The following is a 16,761-nucleotide window of genomic DNA, read 5'->3' on the forward strand; positions in this document are numbered from 1 at the left end:
GCCACTTAGGGGCCGGAAATGTATACGTTCAATTGTACACGAGTGTATCACATGCACCCGTGCTCGCACCAGTTCGTTGGAACAATTGAAGGGCGATCTACCACCGGTCCGAGTAAACAAATCCTTTACCTTTGAAAATGTGGGAGTGGATTTCGCCGGACCTGTATTTCTGAAACCACCTAATCGGAAGACAGATCCTCTAAAGGGGTACGTTGCAGTATATGTGCACGAAAAGAATGTAGTACCCAAACTGTGAGTAAATAATCCATAGCGAGAAGTTCTAACAGTATGAACCTAAAATTGGGTATTTTTCGCCATGGTGATTACCCACTGAATGGGTAATATGCAGGGAACGTACTTTTGGGTATTTTCAATGACAATTGACAATTTTCCAACGAATGCCGCGGTTATTTTTAGTGGTGCGTGACTGTACCTCAGTTAGTTAAAGTTAAAGAAGGAACTTTCTAAGAAAAACGGAGGAAGAAATCGGTCAAAAATTTGGTAAGTTCGCATATTTTAAAAAAATATTGGGTTCGGCTACTGTCAAACTACAATGTTTACTAAATATATAAAAAAACGATTGGTTTGAGCAAATTTACCGTGACCCAGATCCAAAACGAATTCCGACAATTTGGAGTCTAGGTTGATGGTCTAACTTACCGGAACATTGCTGATACAGTTCCGTTATATTTGGATCTTTTGTGAGAACACTAATTTAGTACATTCTTTATCCAGGAAAAAGATCAGCGTTGCGCATCCGCATAGGAGGATTATTTACCACACGGGAATCTGGTAGCGACGCGGATCAATGCTATACACCAGCTGTATCCGAATTAAAAGGTGGTTTAAAAGGAACAAGATCGAAGTTAACCGATTGAAAATTTGGTAAGTTCCAAAATCTTTATATACTTTGGGTAACTTCGAATATTTTGAACAATTGGGTTTTTTCATTGAAAAACCCCGGAACAATGGATTGCACTGGTGTTTCATTTTCTGGCGGAAGAGCACGCCGCTAGACGTGTTTCATTCCCACTTCTGTTAGATAGTGCAAAACCACTGTTCCGGTGTTTTTCATTGGAAAACCGACAAATCATTCTGTGTTTCGGTTCATTTGGATTATGTTTTTCGAAACGAATCACTGTAAGTTCGCTTCAAGGATTACAATGTTAAATCTATTCAAAAAAGACTATAAAGGGAATCTACCGTGACTCGTATCCAAAAACGAAATCAGCATGAATCCTGGCAATTTAGACAGCCTCTTGGTTGATGGTCTAACTTGCCGGGACATTGCTGATACGGATCCGTTGTTAGGTTCTTTAGTTGAAACATTAAGTTTATTCGTTATCTAGGAAACAATCAGCGTTGCCGCATCCATGTAGGAGGAGGAAAGAGGTGTTGGCCGTATATCTACGGGAAGCAAAGCATGTCGAAAGCAAATCTGGTAAGTTTTGCACGTTGTTACATTTGCGTTCACTTAATCCAGTCGTCGCGCCTCAATCATGAACTGTTATAAGGCCCATACATTCCTTTACTGATGTAGTGTTGGACTCCCATACCAAACAGATGCATCCGAATTATTTTCTGTTTCGAATGTTGTTCCGATATTAATTAGATTGCACCTGAAGCTAATGACAGCGTTCTCTACTAGTCAGCAGTTAAACGAGATTATAACTATTGGGGGGCAATGGGGTAGTGTATCCATGCATTCACTAATCGAACCATGATGCCTTGCTCTAACATATTGTTACTTATTACTTTGACATCTATGCACCTGGGGCAATAAATGTCTAAAGCGGACCCTACACGAGACAGAAATATTGTCAATAAATATATTGACAAAACTGCTTCAATCCATCAATCCCATTTAAATTCTACAGAATCAATATTTTCAAGATGACCTTACACAATCAATATATTGATCAATATATGATTTATTGTCAATATTTCTGCTCGTGTAGGGTCCGCTTAACTGTTAAACCTATGATATGCAAGTGTGAGAGAATATCCTACCAGTATAGACTTTACGTACACGTGCCATGACACAAATACTACATCACTAGCTGGTGGAAAATAATAAACAAAGGCGGCACAAGCAAAAGCAAATATAATGTGCACTATAAACATATAATCAAGCAAAAGATTTAAAAAAAAAAACAAAGAGATTGCAATTCATTGATTTTACTCAGATTATTTCAATGTTATACTTTTTCTAGATCTTAATTTAGCGACACCAGTGATGACGATCGGAATCAAACTGTATTGCATTCAGTGATCTTGGTTTAAAGCATATTTTCCAACGGAAACAGGTTTGTTAAGCGGACCCTACACGAGCAAAAATATTGGCAATAAATCATATATTGATCAATATATTGATGGTGTAAGGTCATCTTGAAAATATTGATTCTGTAGTATTTAAATGGGATTGATGGATTAAAGCAGTCTTGTCAATATATTTATTGACAATATTTCTGTCTCGTGTAGGGTCCGCTTTAAAACTATAGCACTTACTGCATGAGCACACATTAAACGAAATATAGTTCAGCTCCAGGGGCAGATCACTTATGATGCATTTTTAAAAATCAGCGAAATTAAATGCATTTCTTTCCATCAAAATAGAAATTCGTAATGCATTTGGTGTTGCGTGCAACGTATTTTGCGTTGCGTGTAAGACGGCAAAACCCTTCAAAAACAGACCCACATTCAACAAAACATCGAACAAAGTGGATCAGCGTAGGACGATTGTTAAGTAATCTTTTCTGCGAGGGAGTGCAAAGTTGATGCAAAAATGGAAATTAAATGCATTTTTTCTAAGTTGATGCAAATTTGTTATACATTCCTAAAGTGATCTGCCCCTAGGTTTAGCCCCGGATAGAATTTTGCTTTAGCATTTACCCTACAAACAATCATAAAACAATATATATTATAGTTATTACTGTTTCAACATTGTTCGACGCAGAGTTCTCGTAGTAGATTTACAATAAAATTTCATGTAACAATTAATTTAACTATTCAGCAAAAACTGATATAGTAAATTCCCAATAAATTTTACCAGTTTTGAGAAAAAATGTGCGGAAAAAATCGATTTTTTAAATGTTAAGATGCATAACCACCCCCTTTTTTGCTGTAAAAGTTAATTTTACATTGAAATTTACTGTAGAAATGTTAAAGTTTATTGTTTTTGTATTGTAGCATAACAGTAGTACTTTCTGTAAATTATTGTAAAATTATTGTACTGCCACAGTGAAAATCGTGATTTTGTTAATGTACGTTTCCTTTCGGGGCATAATAAGATTGTATTGGATTATTTCCTTTGGACAACATAATAAATCAACATTCTTATTAACTAAACTATTTTAAGTGTGATGCAAATTTATTGTCTAAATCATATAGCAACTCATCAGATAAAGTTTAGTTCAACTGTTTAAAACTACATTTATCACTCATAATACATTGGTTCCATGGTATTAAAATTCAGAGAGAAATTGAGAGATCCTCAAAATCTCACATCTTCGACTGAAAAAAAAAAAATGTTATGTGCTGTTGGCAAGGTTTTCCAAAACAAGGACCCATCGCTTCGAAAATGTCCTGAATACGTTGATCAATTTTGATGCCAACGATAAGAGAGAGAAACCTGTTTAATGGTGAATTATGAAGATTTCCCAATTTTGCCTTACCGTCGCACAGTGGCTGGAGGCTGGCCAAAACCTCAAAAAATTATTTTTGAAATATTGGTATTTTATTTCCTAGATTTCTCATGTATTGAATGACGTATATTCAAAATTTTATGATCATTGGATAAAAACACGATTTTTAACATGAGTTTAAACGTAGCAAAGTCCGGACTTTTTAATGATTTTCATTTCCGAAAGCACCATTGCTCTGTTTACTTCAAATGCATGTTGCTCTTTTGATTTTGGTCCGATTTTAGCACAACTAGTTTCATTGTGTAGAGGAACGAAAGAACTTGGTTAGTAAATAAAATACATTTGGTAAATTTGCTTGGAAAAACTACAACTTTTTAGTTTAAATATGTTTGAGGTGGTCAATTTAAAAATACTTTTTTCACTAATGTATTCTGTACAAATTTCGGAATCATTTCGGAACGGTCACATAGTATACATTCTATGGGAAATATCATATACTTTTCGAATATCATGGTCTCGTTCTGCGCCTAGGTGCGCAAAAATTTCTAAGGAGATTTTGAAGCTTTGTTGCTGATATGGAGGCGCATGGTGTTTTGTGTAAAATTGTTAGACAATCTACAGTAAACCAACACGTTATACAATGGATTTAAAGTAGTGTTCTTAATTTTTTATGAAATTACTGACATTGGTGAACAGTAACGGAAAATCTATCATAAAAACCGGGATCATAGTTATAAGAAAGTTTCAATTACACTGTATGGAAAAATGCATTTAATATTTTACGACTTTTGACATAACAAATGAGCTCAGCACCTCAAAATTAGCTTAAATTGTGATTTTCAGCCGAATTAGGTAACATTTGAGGTTTTGTCCGACTTTTGTTTGAAGACCCGCCACTGTGCGTTGCTCCAATAAAATTATGATGCCAATGCACATATAATATTCTTTGATTTGATATGTGTGCTTGATACTAATATAATCATAAATTTCTTGAGCGCGTTATTTCGCCATACCTAACCTGTACATCAAATACAATATCACAATCCAATGGTTTACTTCTGCAATTTTGGAAAGAAAACGGCGTAACGTTCGAGAGTATAGCTGTTATGAAAGAGCAAGACTTGAGAGAGATGGAAATAACAAAAAAGGACCGCTTGTTCTCATTGTGGACTTCATTGAAAAGGCCAAGCGAACTATTACTTCACATGACGACTGGATCGAGTCATCAGCACCAGCGAATTCAGCATTTCCAGTAAGTTAGAAAAAGTCATTTTCACTTACATGTACTAACCATTTTTATTATGCAGATTCATGAAATTAAGGCTGCATTGGAACAAAACCCACAATTTCGAAACATTTACACCAGTAAGCTATTAATGCACGTGGTTCTGGAACACAATGAACTGCTCCGTATGAGGCGGGTCATATGCGACCATTTTTTTGGGAAACGTGTTTGGACAGAAGTAAGTTTTGTAGTTAATATTATTCAATACATCATTTTTTGTTCTCTCGTTTTTCTTCACAATTTTCTTATTTCAGTTATCCTACCAGACAGGAAAAAATGCTTCTTGCGCAACGGATTGTACAAGCGTTTCCACAATTAATCAAAAAGGTGACAGAAGATGCACCCATCGAGGTATTTATATATAAGATAAACATGTCCAACATAACTTTTAACATAATCTCTTACAGTCGGCGTTTTTTTCAAGCATAATGGTCAACTAACAGGTCCGCACAGTGGCTACATTGAACAGCGAGTGGCGAACATGCGCAAAGAAATATCTCGTGGTATGCGAAAGTTTAAGCGCACAAATGGCAACGAAATTGTAGAGGATGTTTTTGATGAGATGGTGGCGGTGGCGGAAACGTGCACTGCTATGAAGGCTACCCCTCAAAACTCACGCGAGATTTCAGTAGCTCTAAAGAACTCGTTTGTTATCCATAAAAACATGATAACCCAGAAAAAAATGTCCATCAAATTCTGAGCCAATTTCCGCATTTAAAATCATACAATGGTCTAATGGTAAGCATTCCTCATTTATCTATCATAAATATCTATTTGTTCTCTTATATTCCATTCTATTGGGAACTGCTCCTAGTACCAACAATACCCTAGAAACATCCTATTCGAAAGGGGTGAGCATAGCATAGTTGGAAAATCGATTGCCTTGTACGCGGATCACTTTGGTTTGATTCTCAAACCCGTATATAGAATTAGAAAATTTGTCTACCCCGAAAAATTAGGCAATTGACCATAAGGTAAAAGCTACTAAAATTGAAACAAAATACCATTTTATTTGAACCATTATTCGAAATAAACATTTTTGAGCCACCCTTTTTAGGATTGTTAAAGTCTAAAATGAGCTTCGGGTCGATTTCTTGATCCTCGCTTCACTTTTAACCAGTTTTACCGGTGCGATAAAACCTGGCTTAAGCGTTTGGCTTTTCATTTGCATTTAAACAAGGTTAACATACTCGCAAACCTGCTTTAAAAGTTAAGCGAGGGTGAAGAAATTATCTAATACCGTCTTATATTATTTGTTACAACAAAGTTTAAAATTGAGCCATCATTCATTGTAAATCGGGCCAATGCGCTCTCTTTTAAACTTGAAGTAGAAACTTTTCAATATGGCGGATGTGGTTTCAGTTTCTAGAATTTAACGTAAACGCTGAAGAAGTTGAAAAGAATGATGCGAAACGTTCTAATTGGCTAAAGGCAATGAAATGAAACAAAAGTAGTCTGAAAAAGATTTATCGAATCAATAGATTTTTAAACAGTCCCGTCAAATACTACAAGTTATGTTTATTCCTGCTAATGACATTATGCGTCCTTTTCTTATATAAACCAGGTGCAGCAGGCGTTCGACAGGTTGATGAATGCTCCAGATTCGGAGGCAATCCTTAAGCGAGTGCTAGCTCAATCATTGTTACTTCGCCGTGGAGCTTTTCCGAGCATAACTGACGGTATGTACAATATTATATGCCATTACTTATTTTGAAATATTATTTTTATAATATTTGCAGTGTATATTCGAGGAACTCTAATCTTGATGAAAGAAATGGCCGTACGAGGAGTGAAAAGACCACACACACCAGGAAACTTAACACCAGATGAGTTGTTTGCTGCGTCGCTAATAAGATGGATAAATGTAACTATACTATTTCTTGTTATAAGCAATATCTTACATATTTATATATTGCAGCCTGGCAGATGCCATAGACCATTTCAGTTCTGACCACAACATTCATCTAGTGTGCATCGGAACACCTGCACAAAATGGCAATTATTTTGTCGTATTAGGTGGAGATGCTCAAATCTCAATCGGCTCGAGTGCGCTCCAGGCTCTTGATGTCCTGTTTAAATGTTTCGTAGTGTTCAACTTACACATTCCACCGCTATTGGGACCAATATCTGATTTGTTTCACATGAAATTACAGAAAGTTCTATTATGTAGCTCGCGCAGGTCGGTAAACGATCTGGTAACAGCACTTGATAACACAGATGCAGCTGAGATGAACGGTTAACATCATGCTGGACTTCCAATTTTACTACCCCGTATCAACAGTGTCTGTTCCATTGCATTTACGGTCGATAGACCATTGCTCTTATTTCTCTTTTTGTAGTAAAACTTTTGATTCCCTGAAAATATCCACACAAAGGCTGTATTTATGAATTCATAAACAAAATTATCGCAGTCAGTAAACCAAGGTAAACGGCCTTAAAAAAAGCTGTTATAATAAATAAAATCTTGCAGAAAACAAATAAGCAACCAAAAGAGATTGTAACCTCCAGAGGGCTAGGTCAAATATTGTTTCGTTGTTACATAATATTATGATAGGTCAATAAGTAAACATCCAATGACCTGCGTGTATACATTGTGAAAGCAATGGGTAACGATGTGCTATAGAGGTTATAATCTATTTTGTTAAATTTTTTCCGAATTCCTAAGCATAAAAAACGAGCTCAATTTTGGTTTAAATTTACCTAATTATAAGAATGACTCCCCCACCATAATTTTGGTTAAAAAGTACATAATTTGAAGTAATGTCTCACCAACTTAATTTATGGTAAAAATTACTTACGTTTGAGAATCATTCATGGATCTAACACTGGGTAAAAATTACCCATTTTTGAGAATGTTCAATGTTACTCAGTCTTAGGGTAATATGCCTTTTACCCAAATTTGATGGGATGAAGTTGAAGATGGGTATTTTTTCCTCAAAAAAAAGTTTCTTAATCTTAGCGTGTGTGCCTTGAGGTCAAGGCGGTCCACCTAGACCTAGTTCCGGATATGCCGTAACTAACGAAGACATCGATAATATCATCCACTTTCTCTTCATTGCACCCCGCTTTCCATCATTAGGAAGAATATGGGAGGCGGCGGTCAAATTTATGAAGCTGCATCTTCGTCGCATCATGGGGAATGCAATGCTCACCAAAATCGAATTTACGACCGCTCTCATTCGGATAGAAGCAGCACTCAACTCTCGACCAATCACTTTCATGTCAGAGGACCCATAGGATCTACAACCGTTGGCACCGGGACATTTTCTGGTAGGTAAGCCATTAAACGCAATACCCGAACCAGATCTAAGCGGAATTCCCGACAGCCGTCTTTCTCGATGGCAACGTGTTGAAAATCTCAGTCGGCACTTTTGGTGACGTTGGTACAATGAATATTTCAACACGTGATAGAATTGCTATCACTGGACGGAAAAAACATCAAACCTCGTGAAGAACGCAATCGTGCTACTACGAGATGAGAATCTTCCCCTACAGCGATGAGCAATCGGCAGAATCGTTGACGTTCACCTAGGCGAAGATGGACGCGTTCGTTAGGAATCTGTAAAAACCAGCAACGGAATCACCCACAAAGCAGTAAACAAATTGTGCCTACTACCAATGGAAGTTAGTACGAGCGATCGAACCCAGTCCAGATCTATTACATCCATTTCATCCCACGAGGAAAAATAATTCAGTTTTGGCGGCAGGATGTTAAATCGTCAAAAGATATAAAATGAATTTATTGTATTTCTGCCTAACCCTAAAAATAATTAAACATATTTTTGAATTTGAATCTACGGGTAACCCTAGGATACTGTACCTAACACTTGAACTAGACTTAGAGGAACTGTGGGTAAGACGGACAGGGAGGGTAAGACGGACACATGCTTATTTTAAGCATTTAACATATAAAATCCATATGAATATTATGCGTATCGTATTATTATGAATAATGATGTATAATGAAAACTGTTAAATGTGCTAAAATTAAGCAAACATTGAAAATCAGTAGTGCATCTGCATGCGGATGTAATTTTCGAGCTGCTTATTTTAAGGTTCACTGTGGATAAAAAGCAACTGTTTGTAAAAACTTTTTGGTTTTTCGATGATCTAGCTCTTAACACTCGGAATACCAAGGGGGTAAAAAGTTACGCGGACTACCAAGGGGGTCTAAAAAAAATGGGAACGCTTACTTTGACCGGTCATATCTCAGCCGTTACATAATCGATTTTAAATCTGTCTTCACCAATAGAAAGGTATGTCTTTTGTGAACACGTCAAATTAAGAAAAAATAGAAAAATAGAGTTGTCTACCGTAAGTTACAGTAAAAAGAGTACAACAAAGTCAGTGAGAAAATAAATGGGAACGCTTCTTTGACTTGCCATATCTTAGCTGTTTGCTCACCAATTTTAATTCTTTCTTCACCATTGGATAGGTAAATCTTTTATAAAAACAGTGAATAAAGAATGATGGAAATCAAATTTGTATATCTGAAGTAATTGTAAAAACAGTAATTGAGAGTCAGTACAGAAGAAATGAGTTTTTCTGTTCAAACAATCGTATCACGACCGTTTGTCAACCAATTTCAATTTTCCTTACACCAATGCAATCCTTAGAGCTTTTAGACTTGTAATATATGCAATAAAAAGTAGATTTTCAAAAATTACTATACTTTTTCGAGTTTTTAGGAGATAGGATTTTTACAATGTACGTGGCATACGGTTGATTGAAATTCTTTGCGACTTGTTAGTTTTACGGTTTGAAAATTACCTGTTTACTCAATAGTTCTACATATTATACGTGGATATTATTATATCAAAATGTTTGCACGAACGTGGAGAAACACATTATTGTATGTAAGTTACTAAATAATAGAGTGTGTTAGGACGATTCAGTAAATACGAAGAAGTTCAGAATTTTAAAATATTCGTCATATAACTTTAAATTTGAAGCGATGACCTATACATTTTAATACACCAGTCGATTGTAATTGTTGGCGGCTACAATTTCTGAAAAAACACATTTTTATATTTTCTCAAAAAATAGCCAAAAGTATGTAGAAGCAGAGAAATTTCATTTAGTTGACAAATAACTTCAAGTATTCAAAGCTATCACCTATGCAATTTATACACCAATCGATTGTAATTGATTTTGGCTACAATTTCTGAAAGAACATATTTTTATATTTTCTAAAAAATAGCCAAAAATACGTATAAGCACAGAAATTTCATTTAGTGGGTAAATAACGTCGAATTTTAAGGGATGATTTATACAGTAATGTTTCAATTATATCACTATGCGTTTATATCAATACTCGTTTATATCACCCTCGATTATATCACGGTTTTGTCTCGATTATATCACGCTTTTTGAAAAACAGACAAGGCACACTACGTTGTGATCCAATTAAGCTACATATTGTGTCCTGTCACTTTTAAGATATTTTTACAATTGATTTGCTTATTTACATGTAGGGTAATGAGCCTATTATTGGGTTTCGGATTATTTCGTTAAGGGTTTATACATGATGATGTCGGTCAAAAGTTTAGTTATTTTTTATTCTTTTATCTTAACGAATAAATTCTTAAGAATGTATCTGAATATTTTTAGATGTCCAAGCAGCAGAAGCAATGTTATATCGCTGTTCATCTTGGACGGAGGGCGTGGTGCGAAACTTTAAGCGTTGTTGCAATGACTAGGATTGCCGAAATATCTTTCGGCTGATTCCAATTTTTGTTTTAAATTCTTCGTAACTTGATTGCCGTGTCCTAGGGCATGTTCAAGAGCGTTTTATTTGTATAGGAGTTTCAAAGTAGAACTGGAAATGAAACATTCACATCCCCAGCAGAGCGTTTTGTTTTATAATTTCGAACAGTTTTGTTTTAAAATTTAATAGTGTTATACGTCGCCGTTCTATTTGTTGCTGATTTTAAAACACGTTTAGAACTGCAAAGTTTTCAGCACAGACACTTAGACCCGATAGGCTGGGGAAAATAAATTTGAATGTAGTAACGCTGAAGACATGGCGAGACAGGCATTGAATAGAACATCTGCTAAAACTGCTGCTGGGGCGAGCAAGTTGTGTTGTTAAAATTTTCAGTTTTATATTATAGAACTGTCAAAATTATGAATCTATAACTGAAACACTCCTGAACATGCTCTTAAGAGGGTGTCTGGTGTAGTGGGTAAAAAAACGACTTATTTTTCATTCGCTTAATTGTTACTTATCTGCAGGAAAATCTAACAAAATAATGAGCAAAACAAAATAGTGGTGATATGGTTGGTATTCCGAGATATGCACTTTCTCTTGAATGGAAGTGGATACTTTTCTTTTGGAAGGACAACATCAGCGATTGGATATGGGACTATTTACATGGATGTTGAAACAACGAAAACTGAATCGTAGTCCCTTCGAATACACTGATTTTAATAATCAAGATATTTTCCCAAAATCTTAACGTGCCAGAATGCTCCAAGTTTAGTTTTGGGTGGTTCAACAATTTTAAGAAACGGTACGGGATACGTGAAGTGAAGCTGTGTTGGGAAAAATTATCCGCTGATGCCATACCATTTGATCCAATGCGTTGAACGAAGATGGCTTCAAATGGGTAGTATGATAATAGAAACATGTCAAAAATAGGCTCATTACCCTACTATGATTTATTATTTTTGACTAACTTTAACTTTTTATTACTTTTTGTTTATAGAAATACATGGATTAATGCTTGAATGTAATCTTTTGCTTTGTTTTGAATATATCACGCTTCAAATATATCACGCTAAAATACAGAGCAACCGTGATATAATCGAAACATTACTGTACTTTTTTATACACCAATCGATTGTAATTGATGGTGGCTACAATTTCTGAAAGAACACATTTTTATATTTTCTCAAAAAAATAGACAAAATACGTAGAAGTACGGGAATTTGATTTAGTTGGCAAATAAGGTCAAATTCAAAGTGATGACTACACTTTTATATATACCAATCGATTGTAATTGATTTCGGCTACAATTGTTGCAAGATAAACTTTTTATATTTTCTTAAAAAAACGACAAAAATACGTAGAAGTACAAAAATTTCGTTTGATTGACAAGTAACTGCAAATTAAAAGGGATGACCTACACTATTTATACACCAATCTATTGTAATTGATGGCGGCTACAATTTCTGATAGAACAATTGTTTATATTTTCTCAAAAATTAGCGAAAAATACGTAGAAGTACGGAAATTTGTAGTTATGTGCCAATTAGACGAAATTTCTGTACTTCTACCTATTTTTGTCGTTTTTTTGGGAAAATATGAAAAGTTTATCTTGCAACAATTGTAGCCGAAATCAATTACAATCGATTGGTATATATATAAAAGTGTAGGCCATCACTTTGAATTTGACCTTATTTGCCAACTACATCAAATTTCCGTACTTCTACGTATTTTGTCTATTTTTTGAGAAATATAAAAATGTGTTCTTTCAAAAATTGTAGCCGCCATCAATTACAATCGATTGGTGTATAAAAAAGTATAAATCATCCCTTAGAATTCGACGTTATTTGCCCACTAAATGAAATTTCTGTACTTGTACGTATTTTTGGCTTTTTTTTTTTGAGATAATATAAAAATATGTTCTTTCAGAAATTGTAGCCAAAATCAATTACAATCGATTGGTGTATAAATTGCATAGGTGATAGCTTTGAATACTTCAAGCTATTTGTCAACTAAATGAAATTTCTCTACTTCTACGTACTTTTGGCTATTTTTTGAGAAAATATAAAAATGTGTTTTTTCAGAAATTGTAGCCGCCATCAATTACAATCGATTGTTGTATTAAAATGTATAGGTCATCGCTTCAAATTTAAAGTTACATGACGAATATTTTAAAATTCTGAACTTCTTCGTATTTACTGAATCGTCCTAACACACTCTATTATTTAGTAACTTACATACAATAATGTGTTTCTCCACGTTCGTGTAAACATTTTGATATAATAATATCCATGTATAATATGTAGAACTATTGAGTAAACAGGTAATTTTCAAACCGTAAAACTAACAAGTCGCAAAGAATTTCAATCAACCGTATGCCACGTACATTGTAAAAATCCTATCTCCTAAAAACTCGAAAAAGTATAGTAATTTTTGAAAATCTACTTTTTATTGCATATATTACAAATCTAGAAGCTCTAAGGATTGCATTGGTGTAAGGAAAATTGAAATTGGTTGACAAACGGTCGTGATACGATTGTTTGAACAGAAAAACTCATTTCGTCTGTACTGACTCTCAATTACTGTTTTTACAATTACTTCAGATACACAAATTTGATTTCCATCATTCTTTGTTCACTGTTTTTATAAAAGATTTACCTATCCAATGGTGAAGAAAGAATTAAAATTGGTGAGCAAACAGCTAAGATATGGCAAGTCAAAGAAACGTTCCCATTTTTTTCTCACTGACTTTGTTATACTCTTTTTACTGTAACTTACGGTAGACAATTCTATTCTTCTTTTTTTTAATCGACGTGTTCACAAAAGACATAGCTTTATATTGGTGAAGACAGATTTGAAATCGATTATGTAACGGCTGAGATATGACCCCCTTGGTATTCCGAGTGTTAAGTTACATCTTTGGTGTTGAGACCAGGTAAGTTAGTCAGTGAGAGATTTAGTGCGAACGGTTAAAAGATATTTGTACTGGTGGGGTACGACGGGTAGTGTCCATTGATTCGATTGTCTCATTCTTAGGAATGCCTCGCGTGTACAAACGAAAATCGAATCGTCAAACGTGGACTACCGTTCAGCTTGCGGAAGCCAGACACGCAGTAAAATGTGGAATGTCCGTTAATGCGACTGCGGCCAAATACGGAATCCCAAGAACCACGTTGATCAGACGGATTGCAACTCCTGAAATGCCGATGCGTATGGGACCGAAAGATACTGTTTTCACGACAGAGCAGGAACATGAACTAGTGCGGCATATTCTGAATCTTGAAAATTGTTTTTATGGTATCACACAAAAGGATGTGCTTAAACTAGCTTTCGAATTAGCTGAACGAAACTCGTTGACACATCCTTTCAACAAAACAAAACAAATGGCAGGACGTGACTGGTTGGTTGGAATTTTAAAACGAAACCCCGAAAGAGCGCTTCGAAAGCCGGAAGCAACTTCTGCTGCTCGTGCACGCGGGTTCAACAAACCGGCAGTTAACGCGTTTTTTGATTTACTTGAAGGTATTCTTAAAGACAAGCAGTTTGGTCCAGCCCAAATATATAATGCGGATGAAACCGGGATTAGTACGGTTAGTTCAATAATTGAAAGTGATTCAAGGTCGTCTTTTTTATAATAGTGTGCTGTTTTCTAGGTTCCTCCAAAAAAAACAAAAAATTATGGCTCGGAAAGGAAAAAAACAAGTCGGATCTATTACCTCCGCGGAGCGCGGTGGAATAACATCTGTAATGATGTGCATGTCGGCGACGGGACAACATTTGCCGCCATTCATGATTTTCCCGCGAGCACGGATGAACGAAGGATTGAAAAAAGGGGCTCCTGCCGGGACAAAGTTCAGATGTAACTCATCGGGATACATGACGGTTGAAGTATTTCTAGATTGATCATTTCCTTGATTACGCTAAACCAACGCAGGTAACTTCAGTTTTGCTCATCGTGGACGGGCACAGCAGCCATACAAAGAACCTCGTATTTACTGAAAAAGCTAAAGAAAATTTTGTAACAGTTCTTGTCTTGCCCCCACATTGTAGCAACAAAATGCAACCTTTGGACGTTGCGTTCATGGGGCCATTCAAAAACTATTATGCTAACGCTGCTGAGGTTTTCATGCGTCAACATCCAGGCCGTGTAATTGGGATGTACGATGTAACTGATCTAATGGCAACAGCATTTATTTCAGCCGCTAATACGAGGCTAGCTATACCAGGCTTCAAAACATCCGGAATATGGCCTTGTAACCAAAACGTATTTAACGATGAATCATTTGCGCCAGCGGAAGTAACAGCTCAGCCAAAAGTGGAGCTAGTTGCAACACCTGCAATTACCATAGCGAACAATACAGCCGAAACACCCGGGGTTATCGAACAGCTACGTACACTGCAAACATCCTTTGAGAGCGAACTCGGATCTTCTTTCAGTGTGTCTCCGGAAAAGATTTTACCAGTTCCAAAAATTAAGGGGCCAAGAGCTTCAAACCGAAAGCGAAAAAGCCAGAAGGCGATCGAAATTACATCTGCGGTATATCGCAAGGAATTGGCAGAAGTTGATGCTGCTAAGGAAATTAAATTAATCAAAAAGGCGAAAAAACCACAAAAATCAAAGCCAGAAAAAGTTTCGGAGGACTCACTTTGCGATCAATGTGGATCTTTGTTTGCTAATTCAGTGGATGGATCTGGCTGGAGTAAATGCTTTAAATGCAGTGCTCGATTTCATGTACATATACGACGTAAAAACATATGTAATGCTTGCAACGAATGAACTTGCGTGAATTTTTTGATTGAGTAATACTATTCATGAATTAAGGTTTTTTCTTGGTATGAACTATCATAAATAGACCATTTTTCAATCCCCAAATAGTGTTTCATGAATCTAGTTAACTTAACTGAGCCATGTCTTGAAAAAGGTAGTCGACTTCGCGGCACACCTAGCACTATCTGATTGTGTGCGATCGAGGAAGATAGTCTTATGACAGGAATGCAGGGAGCCTAGAGAATGGCGAGAAGATCGAGTAAACTCAAAAACTCATTCCAGGCTTTGCACAAAAAGTTATTGATTGAGGTGATTGTAAAGGTCTCTCAATGATAACAATTGTACTCTAAACTTGACCCCAACACATAGTTTTTCGCATGGAATTGAACATACATATTGAGAAGACCCATAATCCTTTCGAAAAAAACCGTTAGTAAATGTAAATCGTGATATTTCGTGGGCTGCTTATCATTTCCCTAACTTGTCCGTCTTACTCCCACCATATGTCCGTTTCACCCGCAGCCAAAAAAATATGCAGATTTTCAGACGTTTTCTATTTCATTGAAAAAGGGTACATACTGATTTTTGTATACTAATTCACCTGGACACTCGAAAAACAACATCTGAAACTACAACAAGGAGTACTACTTTTCGGAAAAACATGCTTTCTTTGTATTATATTACAGTATAACCTTAATATGTACGTCTTACCCCCAGTTCCCCTATATACTCGATACTAGATTCATTTACCTACATACTATGAAAGTGAATTCCAATGTACTAGAAACTACAATCAAAATTAACACTACCACAAAGTCGAAAGCCAGTTCGCAAATTAAAGTAAAGGTTCGGAATCGGGAAAAGTTTCTAAATTTTACACAGCGCAATTACCGGATTTGCAATAATCGAACCCGGAAAACTGGGAATTCGGCAATCGCGCTGTCAATTTGACAATTTGGATTACTGAATTTTCAGCAAAGCGAATCTGTCAATCAGGTTCAATTCAAATTGCCGATTTTTCGGCATCTTGTATTGCTGAAACTTACAGCTGATGAAAATTCAGAAAACTTTTACTGGCAATCGGGAAAAAAAATTTGGTGCGTAGTGATAATAAAAAATAGCCCAAAAGTATGCAATTTGACGGAATTCTGGTTTGTATTCGCGTAATAAATATGTCCATCTTTTCCCACCGTGACACCAAATTTTAAATAAATTCCGAAATCATGAAATTTTTAAATTTTTTGATTAATTTTTTTTTAGCCAGTACGTCATGTTAAAAATATAAAATATTTTCCGAGGTTTAAATCGTTATTTTCTGGTGTTAAAAAATTATACCTGTCACCGCGCTCTCAAGAAA

This window comes from Topomyia yanbarensis, chromosome 2 (assembly GCF_030247195.1).
Source record: "Topomyia yanbarensis strain Yona2022 chromosome 2, ASM3024719v1, whole genome shotgun sequence".
NCBI lineage: Eukaryota > Metazoa > Arthropoda > Insecta > Diptera > Culicidae > Topomyia > Topomyia yanbarensis.